The 11,680-nt window shown below is 37.0% G+C and overlaps 1 non-coding gene across 1 annotated transcript; it reads left to right on the top strand.

Annotated features, from left to right (window-relative positions):
* The first annotated feature begins 751 nt into the window (after positions 1-751).
* On the top strand, positions 752-859 carry LOC148567942 (small nucleolar RNA R71). Its single transcript, XR_015882233.1, has one exon. It is a non-coding gene; the product is annotated as a small nucleolar RNA R71 (small nucleolar RNA).
* Positions 860-11,680: the final 10,821 nt, after the last annotated feature.

Here is an 11,680-nt window from a genome sequence, read left to right as displayed (position 1 = left end):
CAATGACCTTGCACTCTCCTTTTGGATTTTCTTCTGTATTGCTTGGGAGAGCACTAGGAGGAGTTTCAGTGATCTTCTTACTCAGCTGTCCCACTTGTGCCTCCAAATTTCTAATGGAGGACCTTGTTTCATTCATGAAACTCAGAGTGGCCTTAGATAGATCAGAGACTAGGTTTGCTAAATTAGAGGTATTTTGTTAAGAGTTCTCTGTCTGTTGCTGAGTGGATGATGGAAAAGGCTTGCTATTGCTAAACCTGTTTCTTACACCATTACTAAAGCCTTATTGAGGCTTTTGTTGATCCTTCCATGAGAAATTTGGGTGATTTCTCCATGAGGGGTTATAGGTGTTTCCATAAGGTTCACCCATATAATTTACCTCTACTATTGCAGGGTTCTCAAGATCATAAGTTTCTTCTTCAGAAGATGCCTCTTGAGTACTGTTGGATGCAGCTTGCATTCCATTCAGACTTTGAGAAAACATATTAACTTGCTGAGTCAATATTTTATTCTGAGCCAATATGGCATTTAGAGTATCAATTTCAAGAACTACCTTCTTCTGAGGCGTCCCATTACTCACAGGATTCCTCTCAGAAGTGTACATAAACTGGTTGTTAGCAACCATGTCAATGAGTTCTTGAGCTTCTACAGGCGTTTTCTTTAGGTGAATGGATCCACCTGCAGAAGTATCCAGTGACATCTTTGATAACTCAGACAGACCATCATAGAATATATCCAGGATGGTCCATTCTGAAAGCATGTCAGAGGGACACTTTTTGGTCAGTTGCTTGTATCTCTCCCAAGCTTCATAGAGGGATTCACCTTCCTTCTGTCTGAAGGTTTGAACATCCACTCTAAGCTTACTAAGCTTTTGAGGAGGGAAGAACTTGGCTAAGAAAGCCGTGACCATCTTATCCCAAGAGTTCAGGCTATCTTTAGGTTGAGAATCTAACCATATTCTATCTCTGTCTCTCACAGTAAAAGGGAAAAGCATGAGCCTGTAGACTTCAGGATCTACTCCATTAGTCTTAACAGTATCACATATCTGCAAGAATTCAGTTAAGAACTGAAAAGGATCTTCAGATGGAAGTCCATGAAACTTGCAGTTTTGTTGCATCAGAGAAACTAATTGAGGCTTAAGCTCAAAATTATTTGCTCCAATGGTAGGGATGGGGATGCTTCTTCCATGTAAATTGGAATTAGGTGCAGTAAAGTCACCAAGCATCCTCTTTGCATTATTATTATATTCGGCTGCCATCTCCTCTTCCTGTTCGAAAATTCCTGTAAGATTGTCTCTGGATTGTTGTATTTTAGCTTCTCTTAGTTTCCTTTTCAGAGTCCTTTCAGGTTCAGGATCTGCTTCAACAAGAATGTTCTTGTCCTTGCTCCTGCTCATATGACAAAGAAGGGAATAACAAAGAAAATATGGAATCCTCTATGTCACAGTATAGAGATTCCTTTGTGTGAGTAGAAGAAGAAAAGAATGTAATGTAAGGAAAGAGAAGGAAGGAGAATCCAAACACAAGGGTGAGGATAACAGAGATATGAGATGAAGAGAAGTGTTAGTAGATGAATAAATAAATAGAAGGAGATGAGGGAGAGGGAATTTCGAAAACTAATTTTTGAAAAGAGGTTGATGATTTTTGAAAATTGAAGGAGAATTAAAATTAAAATTAAAATTTAAACAATTAATTAACTAAAAAGAATTTTTGAAAAAGGGGGAGGTATTTTCGAAAATTAGAGAGGGATAGTTAGTTAGGTAGTTTTGAAAGAGATAAGAAACAAACAAAAAGTTAATTAGTTAGTTGAAATAAATTTTGAAAATCAATTTTTAAAAGATAAGAAGATAAGAAGTTAGAAAAGATATTTGAAAAAGATATGATATGAAAAGGTATGATTAAAAAGATATGATTTTGAAAAAGATAAGATAAAAAGATATTTTTGAAAAGATATGATTGAAATTAGTTTTGAAAAAGATTTGATTTTTAAAATCACAATTAATGACTTGATTCACAAGAAATCACAAGAGATGATTCTAGAACTTAAAGTTTGAAGCTTTCTTAACAAGTAAGTAACAAACTTGAAATTTTTGAATCAAAACATTAATTGTTGATGATATTTTCGAAAATATGATGTAAAATTAAGAAAAAGATTTTTAAAAAATATTTTTAAAATTTTCGAAAATAAATAAGAAAAATGAAAAAGATATAATTTTTAAAAAAGATTTTGAAAAAGATAAGATTTTTAAATTGAAAATTTGATTTGACTCATAGAAACAACTAAATTTTAAAAAGTTTTGAAAAAGTCAACTCAAATTTTCGAAAATTTATGAGTGAAAAAGGGAAAGATATTTTTTTGAATTTTGAATTTTTAATGATGAAAGAGAAAAACATGAAAATGATTCAATGCATGAAAATTTTGGATCTAAACATGTGATGCATGCAAGAACATTTTGAATGTCAAGATGAACATCAAGAACTTATTTTTGAAAAATTTTCAAGAAAAGAAAACATGCAAGACACCAAACTCAGAAATTTTTCATGTATAGACACTATGAATGCAAGAATGCATATGAAAAACAAGAAAAGACACAAAACAAGAAAATATGAAGATCAAACAAGAAGACTGGCCAAGAACAACTTGAAGATCATGAAGAACACTATGAATGCATGAATTTTTGAAAAATGCAAAGAATTTTTAGAAAAAATACAATTGACACCAAACTTGAAATTGACTCAAGACTCAAACAAGAAACACAAAATATTTTTGATTTTTATGATTTTATGATTTTTTTGGATTTTTCAAAAATTAATGTGAAAAAGAAAATAAGAATTCCAAAATCTTTAAGAAGAATTCTAGGAATCTTTCAATATTAACCCAAAGCTCCAATCAAAGAGTTGGACATGGCTTAATAGCCAGTCAGCTTTAGGATGGGATTACATGCATTGTGGTGATTAGTTAAAGACCAATCCCAAAGCAGTTTGAATATGGCTTTACAGCCAGATAGGATTCAACATGTTACCATGAAACTCTAGAATTCATTCTTGAAAGTTTTGAAGCCATAGAATAATTTAAAAATCTTTTTTTTTCAAAAATAAATTTTTTTGAAAAATGAAAATAAAGAAAAATTTTTGAAAGAATTTTGAAAAACTTTTTGAAAAGAAAATAAAAAGAGAATTACCTAATCTGAACAACAAGATGAACCGTCAGTTGTCCAAACTCGAACAATCCCCAGCAACGGCGCCAAAAACTTGGTATGCGAAATTGTTACTCAGGTTGTAAAATTTGTTGTTCGTTCTCTCCCTGGCAATGGCGCCAACAAACTGGTGCACAATACCATGGTCCAAACATAACTTCACAACTTCGCACAACTAACCAGCAAGTGCACTGGGTCATCCAAGTAATAAAACCTTACGTGAGTAAGGGTCGATCCCACGGAGATTGTTGGTATAAAGCAAGCTATGGTTACCTTGTAAATCTCAGTCAGGCGGATATCAAATGGTTATAGTATTTTCGAATAATAATAATAAATAAATAGAAAATAAAGATAAAAATACTTATGTAAATCATTGGTGAGAATTTCAGATAAGCGTATAGAGATGCTTTCGTTCCTCTGAATCTCTGCTTTCCCGCTGTCTTCATCCAATCAGTCTTACTCCTCTCCATGGCAAGCTTTCTGTAAGGGCATCACCGTTGTCAATGGCTACATCCCATCCTCTCTATGAAAATGGACCAAATGCTCTGTCACGGCATGGCTTATCATCTGGAGGTTCTCGATCATGCTGGAATAGGGTTCACCCTCCTTTTGCGTCTGTCACTACGCCCAGCACTCGCGAGTTTGAAGTTCGTCACAGCCATCCCTTCCCAGATCCTACTCGGAATACCACAGACAAGGTTTAGACTTTCCGGATCTCAGGACTGGCCATCCATGGGTTCTAACTTATACCACGAAGATACTAATAACTCGGACTCGGTCCCCTGCATTAGATATCTAAGAGATATTCATTCTAGCTTGTTTGCATGTAGAACGGAAGTGTTTATCAGGCACGCGTTCATAAGTGAGAATGATGATGAGCGTCACATAATCATCACATTCATCATGTTCTTGGGTTCGAATCGATATCTTAGAAGCGGAATAAGTTGAATTGAATATAAAACAGTAGTACTTTGCATTAAATCATGAGGAACAGCAGAGCTCCACACCTTAATCTATGGAGTGCAGAAACTCTACCGTTGAAAAATACATAAGTGAAAGGTTCAGGCATGGCCAAATGGCCAGCCCCCATGATCTAAGAACTAGACGTCCCAAGATGTCTAATACAATAGTAAAAAGTCCTATTTATACTAAACTAGTTACTAGGGTTTACAAAAGTAAGTAATTGATGCATAAATCTACTTCCGGGGCCCACTTGGTGTTTGCTTGGGCTGAGCTTGAAGTTTACACGTGGAGAGGTCATTCTTGGAGTTGAACGCCAGTTTGTAATGTGTTTCTGGCGTTCAACTCTGGTTCGTGATGTGTTTCTGGCGTTTAACTCTAGACAGCAGCGTAGAACTGGCATTCAACGCCCTTTTGCGTCATCTAAACTCGGCTAAAGTATGGACTATTATATATTGCGGGAAAGCCCTGGATGTCTACTTTCCAACGCAATTGAAAGTGCGCCATTTTGAGTTTTGTAGCTCCAGAAAATTCACTTTGAGTACAGGGAGGTCAGAATCCAACAGCATCAGCAGTCCTTCTTCAACCTCTGAATCTGATTTTTGCTCAAGTCCCTCAATTTCAGCCAAAAAATACCTGAAATCATAGAAAAACACACAAACTCATAGTAAAGTCCAGAAATGTGAATTTAACATAAAAATTAATAAAAACATCCCTAAAAGTAACTAGATCCTACTAAAAACATACTAAAAACAATGCCAAAAAGCGTATAAATTATCCGCTCATCAACCACCCACAGACCAACGGGCAAGCTGAAATTTCCAACAGAGAGCTGAAACGAATCCTTGAAAAAACTGTTGGAAGCTCAAGAAAGGATTGGTCTAAGAAGCTGGATGATGCACTATGGGCCTACAGAACAGCCTATAAAACCCCCATTGGGATGTCTCCATACCAACTGGTATATGGCAAGGCTTGTCACTTACCAGTTGAACTTGAGCATAGAGCATTTTGGGCTCTAAAGATGTTAAACTATGATGAGCAAGCTGCAGGAGAAAAGAGATTAATGCAACTCAATGAGCTGGAGGAGTTTAGAAATCAAGCATATGAGAATCCAAAAATCTACAAAGAAAACACAAAAAGGTGGCATGACCAAAAGATAGCAAGAAGGGAGTTCACTGAAGAACAGAAGGTGTTACTCTACAACTCAAGACTCAAGTTCTTCTCTGGAAAACTTAAGTCTCGATGGTCAGGGCCTTTTACCATACTCAAGGTGTTTCCCTATGGTCATGTGGAGCTCATGGAGGACAAGACTCAGAGAACTTTTTCTATCAATGGCCATAGACTCAAACACTACTTGGGAGGCTCCTTAGAGGAGTAGAGAGCGAGCTACAAGCTCATCTGAAGATGAAGGAATGTCAAGCTAATGACAATAAAGAGGCGCTAGTTGGGAGGCACCCCAACACTTTATCCTTTTTGATTTAATTGCTTTTCTTAGAAGTAGTTTAAAATCTATTGCTTTAGATAGTTTAATTTTTAGTCTCACGTTGATGTTACATTACCAAATTAGGATTAGTTTACAATTGTAGGTTAGAAAGTTGATATTAGCTTTGGTAGCTAGATTTTCTCTACACTCTTTTATTTTTTTCTATTCTGGAATTGCAACTTGATGAAGGCATAACTAATGAGGAGTGAATGGGCTGAGAACTAGCTAAATTTCTAAGTTTGGTGTGGCCTCCCACACACTTAATCTAGGCTTACAAACAATTAATAGCTTGATTTTGAAGTGTAAGCCCAGAGATTAAGTTTGGTGTGGCCACCACCAAGAATCACCTAGCAGCCTAAGTCACCCAATTTGAAAGCACTTAATGTTTTGGGTAAGAACATGAACGTGGGTTAATGAGTTTGGAGGAATTGGAATAAAAAGAAAATGAAAAGATTGATGTTACTCCATTCTTATGAACAAATTAAATACACAATGATGGAACCAATTTATTAAGATGCCAAAGGATTAAGTTTGGTGTCCCAAGGGACACCCATCAGTTGCAATCCAAATCAATCTTGATGAAAAGAAATGTGAAGGGGTTCTTTTGTCATTACTAATGGGTTCACTTTCAATTTCAAGAGAGCAGATGGGGCCCACATGGTAAACAACTCACAAAGTAAGGAAGTCAAAGTGTACTTGCACTTTAGAACTCAACACATGCAGAAGACACTGTGAGAAAAGAGTTGGCGCCTCTTCCCACGCTAGGCGCAACTCCCCAAGTGGGAAAACATTTAACTCTTTTTATTTCCCACCTTTCAACCACACCATTCACCCCTTATAAAAGCCTCACCCTCCCAACTCCTCTCCCACTTCAAAACCCCAATCACACGCGAAAAGCATACATAAACCCCTCATCTTCCCTTCTCCTTCTACTATCTCTCTCGTCTCTTACTTACTTTCTTTTTTTTTTCTTGATTGGGACAATCAAGTCCTAAGTTTGGTGTTGGAGCAAAACCTTATTTTTCTTGCTCTTTCTTGCAACCCCCATCTTTTCACAATCCCATACACACTCTCTCAACCTAATGGCACCACCAAAAAGCTCAGCCTCAAAGAAAAGAAAAACCAAGGAACTAACCTCTGGATCCTCAAGCTCTTTCAATGACTACAAGTTCCTCTCCGCATTCAACCAAAATCAATTCTATGGTTGGGTGAGTGAGAGGGAGATCATTCCAGAAGTTGGGTTTCAACTAGGGAGGAATGAGCATCTTGAAATCAACATTGAGATCAACAATAGGGGTTGGTCACTTCTATGTAACCTACCAAGGAAAGTGGTAGAGAGGTTGGTGAGGAAATTCTATGCTAACGCAGTGCCTCAACCAAGACAAAACTATGGCTACATTAGCTATGTAAGGGGGAAGTCCATTGACTATAGCCCCTCTAGCATAGAAAGAATGCTAATGGTGAAGAGGATAAGCTCCACTCGGAGCTATGAAAAAAGAATAAAGCAGCAAGACCCTGGGATTGAGGAGATTCTGAATAAAATTTGTGTGATGAATGTGCATTGGATAAATGATAAGGATGGGATACCCAACCAATTGAGGAGAAGAGATTTGAGCCCCCAAGCTAGAGGATGGCTAGAATTTGTGAGGAGGTCCCTAATCCCCACATCCAACACTTCAGAGGTGACCAAGGAGAGAGCTGTGCTCATCTACAGCATCATGAAAGGAGAGAATGTCAACGTGGGGGAGATGATCGCCAACAACATCAACAAAGTGCTGAAAAGCACCAGTGACAACACAAGGTTGGCATTCCTCATCATTATACAGAGGCTATGTGATAAGGCTGGAGTTGAAAAGATCATTGATGAGGTGCTTCTGAAGCAAGACAAATTCATAACTGCCAAAAAGATGGCCAAAGTGGTGGCTGTTCACCCACTCAACAGGGCCAGAGAACGAAGAGCTCATGCTCAGGGACCACAACAACAACAAGAAGAGGAAGAGGCAGAAGAGCAACCTCACTTCCTGGCACTTCAACCACTACCACACTACCAATATCAGCAGTTTCCAGAGGGATTCAACTGGGAACAATTGTAAGGAGATGTACACCAAATGAAGGGAGACATACACCACTTGAGGGAAGATGTCAATCAACTCAAGGAGACTCAACAACAACAATGGAGCCAAGTCAACCAGAACATTCAACAACTCCAAGGGGGTTTTGAGAACCTCAAGGAGCAGCAAGATCAGATTAACTGGGGAGAGATGCAAGGCAGCTTAGGAATGATCGAGGAACAACAATTACAACAAATGGGGAGCCTTGCTAAATTCAGACACCTTTATGAAGCAATGACTGTAGCCAGAGGGGAATATGATTGCTATGCACAAATAAAGTTGAGCTACCTGTGCAATGCAGTAGCTAACATGAACCCCAATTACCCCACCTATATGTATAAATTGGAGGAACTCAGTGACGTCGGGTTTTCTACTAGTAAAGAAATTCATAGAAACGGTTGCGTTGTAGATATAGTTTCTAAACCGGCAAAAATCCCTTCGTACAAACGTGTTGGGTGTCACAAGTAACAAACCCCTTAAAAATTGTTAATTGAGTATTCAAACCTCGGGTCGTCTTCTCAAGGAACTGCGAGGAAGTATGTTCTTATTATTTGCTATAAAGGTTGTAATCGGGGTTTAGAAGGTGAGAAGCAAGTAAATTAAATGACGAGGGAATTAAATGGCAAGTAAAAATAAATAATAACAACAAAACAACACTTGGCAAGATAAGGGAAATTAGAAGTCCAACTTAGTTATCCTTCTCAATAATAATGAGAGTTGTATCTTAATTCCACTTGGTCAACCTTTACCAGAGCAAAGGAAAGTTAAGGGACTAATTAAATTGACCTTTGAATCCTAATTATTTCCTAAGAAAAGGTTGGGATTAATTAAGTTCAACTCAATTAGCAAGGTAACGATTATCAATTATGTTGAGTTTAATAACTGTTGAGTTACTGAATTCTAAACCAAAACCAAAAGGGGAAAGTAAATTGCTGAAATAATAAAAGTGTCCTTAGATGGAAAGCAATGGCAACTTAAATCAAGAGAACAATCATAAACTGAAAATACCTCAATTATCATTAATTCAATTAGAAATCTGTAACATGGAATAATTCGTAAATTATATTAATCAATTCAAATGTTGGAATAAATAAATAAAAGTAAAACTAAAAGAACATTAAACCTGGATCCAGAGTTACTCTTAAAACAAGAAGAAATCCTAAATCCTAAAAGAGAGAGAGAGAGAAGATCTCCCTCTCAACTAAATCTAAATCATTGAAAGGTGAAAATATGCGAGCACTCCTTTGAATGGAAGCATTCTCACACTTTATAACCTCTGGTCTATGCTGTCTGTACTTGGATCTGGGCCAAAAAGGGCTTCAGAATTTGCTGGGGGCGTATTCTGTAATTTCTGGTGCGTGGCCTTTGTCACGCGTCCGCGTGGGTCACGCGGTCGCGTCATTTGGAGCTTTTCCTTGCCACGCGGTCGCGTCAGTCATGCGACCGCGTCATGTGTATTCTGCTTAAGGCGCGCGGTCGCGTCAGTCATGCGGCCGCGTCGCTGCTGATTCGTGCTTGGCACGCGATCGCGTCATCTATGCGATCGCGTGGACACCAGTTTTTTTAAAGCTCCGTTTTGCTTCCTCCTTCCATTCTAGTATGTTTCCTTTTTTATCCTTTAAGTCATTCTGCCTTTAGAAAATCTGAAACTACTCAACACACTAATCACGGCATCGAATGGAAATAAAGGTAATTAGAATAATTAATTTTTAAAGCTTAGAAAACATGTTTTTCATTATATGACATAATAAGGAAGGGAAAGTAAAACTATGCAATTAATGTGAATAAGTAGGTGAAGAGTTGAATAAATCACTCTAATTAAGCACAAAAGAACTCATGAAATATGGGTTTATCAACCTCCCCACACTTAAACACTAGCATGTCCTCATGCTAAATCCAAGGTAAATAGTTAAGGTTAAAGTGATGGAATGTTATGAAATGCAACCTATGCTAAATGCATCTACCTAATGAGTCATGCAATTCTAATTCATCCACTCATATATAAAGCTTACATGTAGCTAAGTTAATTCACATTCTCAAGGAGTTGTGTATATATATATAACCAACCCTTAAATAATAAAGCACTTTAGCAAATGAGATGGGAAAGAAAACATTGTACAAACTTGCAAAATAATTAGTAAATTTTAAGCACAGATATATGTTGATGAGTTATTGAACCCTCACTGAATTTTGTGTTTACTCTCTAGTCACTCAGTGTTTATTGGGTTTATTCACTATATTTTTCTTTTTATTCTTAATTTCTACAGCTTTGTTTTTTATCTAACCAATCAACAATTATAGAATATAGTCATACCAAAAAGTCATGAGGTCTTAATTAAGGTTGTAATGGGGCCAAGGTAAAGGTAAGGATTTATGTATAGGTTTAAGTGAGCTAATAAGCGAATCCCTAACTAGACTAAGATCTCACCTAACATACACATCTAGTAAAATAAAATTTCTTTACCTAATTTCCCATAATTTCCCACTTATTGTTACATGCTCATGTTTCACTTTTTATTTTATTTTTTTATTCCATGTGCATTGTTTTCATTGGGGAATTTCCTTTTTGTATTCCCTTTTTATTTAGATGCTGAAAAATAAATTTTTTTTTTTATTAATGCACATGATGATTAAATCACTTAGATTTTCTCATGAGCATGCTTCCCAAATTTTATTTTATTCCTTTTTACTTTTTCTACCCTTTTGTTTCTATTACCCATGTTCCCAAAAGGTCTCCCACATTTAACTCTATTCATAATTTTCTATCTTAAGCTAACTAAGGATTCACTTGGGATTTTCCTTTGTTTTTCTGCTTAAGGCTAGTAATTTGGCTAAATAGAATAAAGGGGTTTTGAAAAGGCTCAAGGGGGTTAACAAGGGTGATGTAAAAGGTAGGCTGATTTGGGGTGAGTGAGCTAAAATCAAATGATGGCCTCAATCATTCTCTTGGTATGTATCTATTCTATATTCTATAATTGGACATATAAATTAAAGCAAAGTAAAGAACATCAGAATAAAAAGAAATGTGACACACAGAAATGAAATTATGGTTTGAATGCAACCATACAATTTAAGCTCAAGACTCACAGGCTGTGTGTTCTCTAACTCAAACATCATATATCATTCATATATTGTATGCAGGTTTAGTTAAAAATTCCCATTATTCTCTTGAAAAAAAAAATTATTTAGGGTAGCTTTTAAAGTTTTAATGTTCCTCCTTGATGAAATGTTGTCAACTAACATGTAATGCTATATATACAAGGTGTGGGTTATTTTGATTCTGTTAAAGTTTCTAGTTTACTTCCTTTTTATATTTTTCTATTTAAACTATACTATCTTATGCTAAAAAGGGTAAACTATACTAATTTATCCACTAAGAAATCAGAATTGCAAACTAAACTAAATAACTAAACTAAACTAAATAACTAAAATATGAACAAAAAAAATGCAAAATGCAGAAAATAGAGTAAAATACACAAGTAGCAATGTATAAGTACTCAGAAAATAACAGTAAAAGAAAAAGAGGAAAATACAGAAAAATATCCAAAATAAAAGAAAAAATATGTAGTGGTTCACCAAAATAAATGCCAGAGATGGCGACCTCCCCACACTTAAAACGAAGCATCGTCCTCGATGCTCAATCAAGCTTGGTGTGAAGGAGTGTCATCAATGGTAGGGATGGTAGCTGGGGTCTCCGTGGCGGTGGTGGGCTGAGGGTCTGGCTGCTGTGGGGGTGGGACGGACTGGAGTGGGATCTCCGGATCTGCAGCCTCTATCTGGGGCGTATCCTCCTGATGCGGGGCAGCCTGCTCTGTGGCTGCCTGCTGATGAGTCTCCGCCTGGGAATGAGGCTCCTCCTCGTGCTCATCCTCCTCCTTGTGCTCATCCTCTGATGGCTCTAAAGGGGTGTCGGGCTCGGAGGGGATGTCGGCG

Source organism: Arachis ipaensis, chromosome B4 (assembly GCF_059453495.1).
Source record: "Arachis ipaensis isolate K30076 ecotype BB chromosome B4, ASM5945349v1, whole genome shotgun sequence".
Taxonomy (NCBI): domain Eukaryota; kingdom Viridiplantae; phylum Streptophyta; class Magnoliopsida; order Fabales; family Fabaceae; genus Arachis; species Arachis ipaensis.
This window is presented reverse-complemented; position numbering and strand designations above follow the sequence as displayed.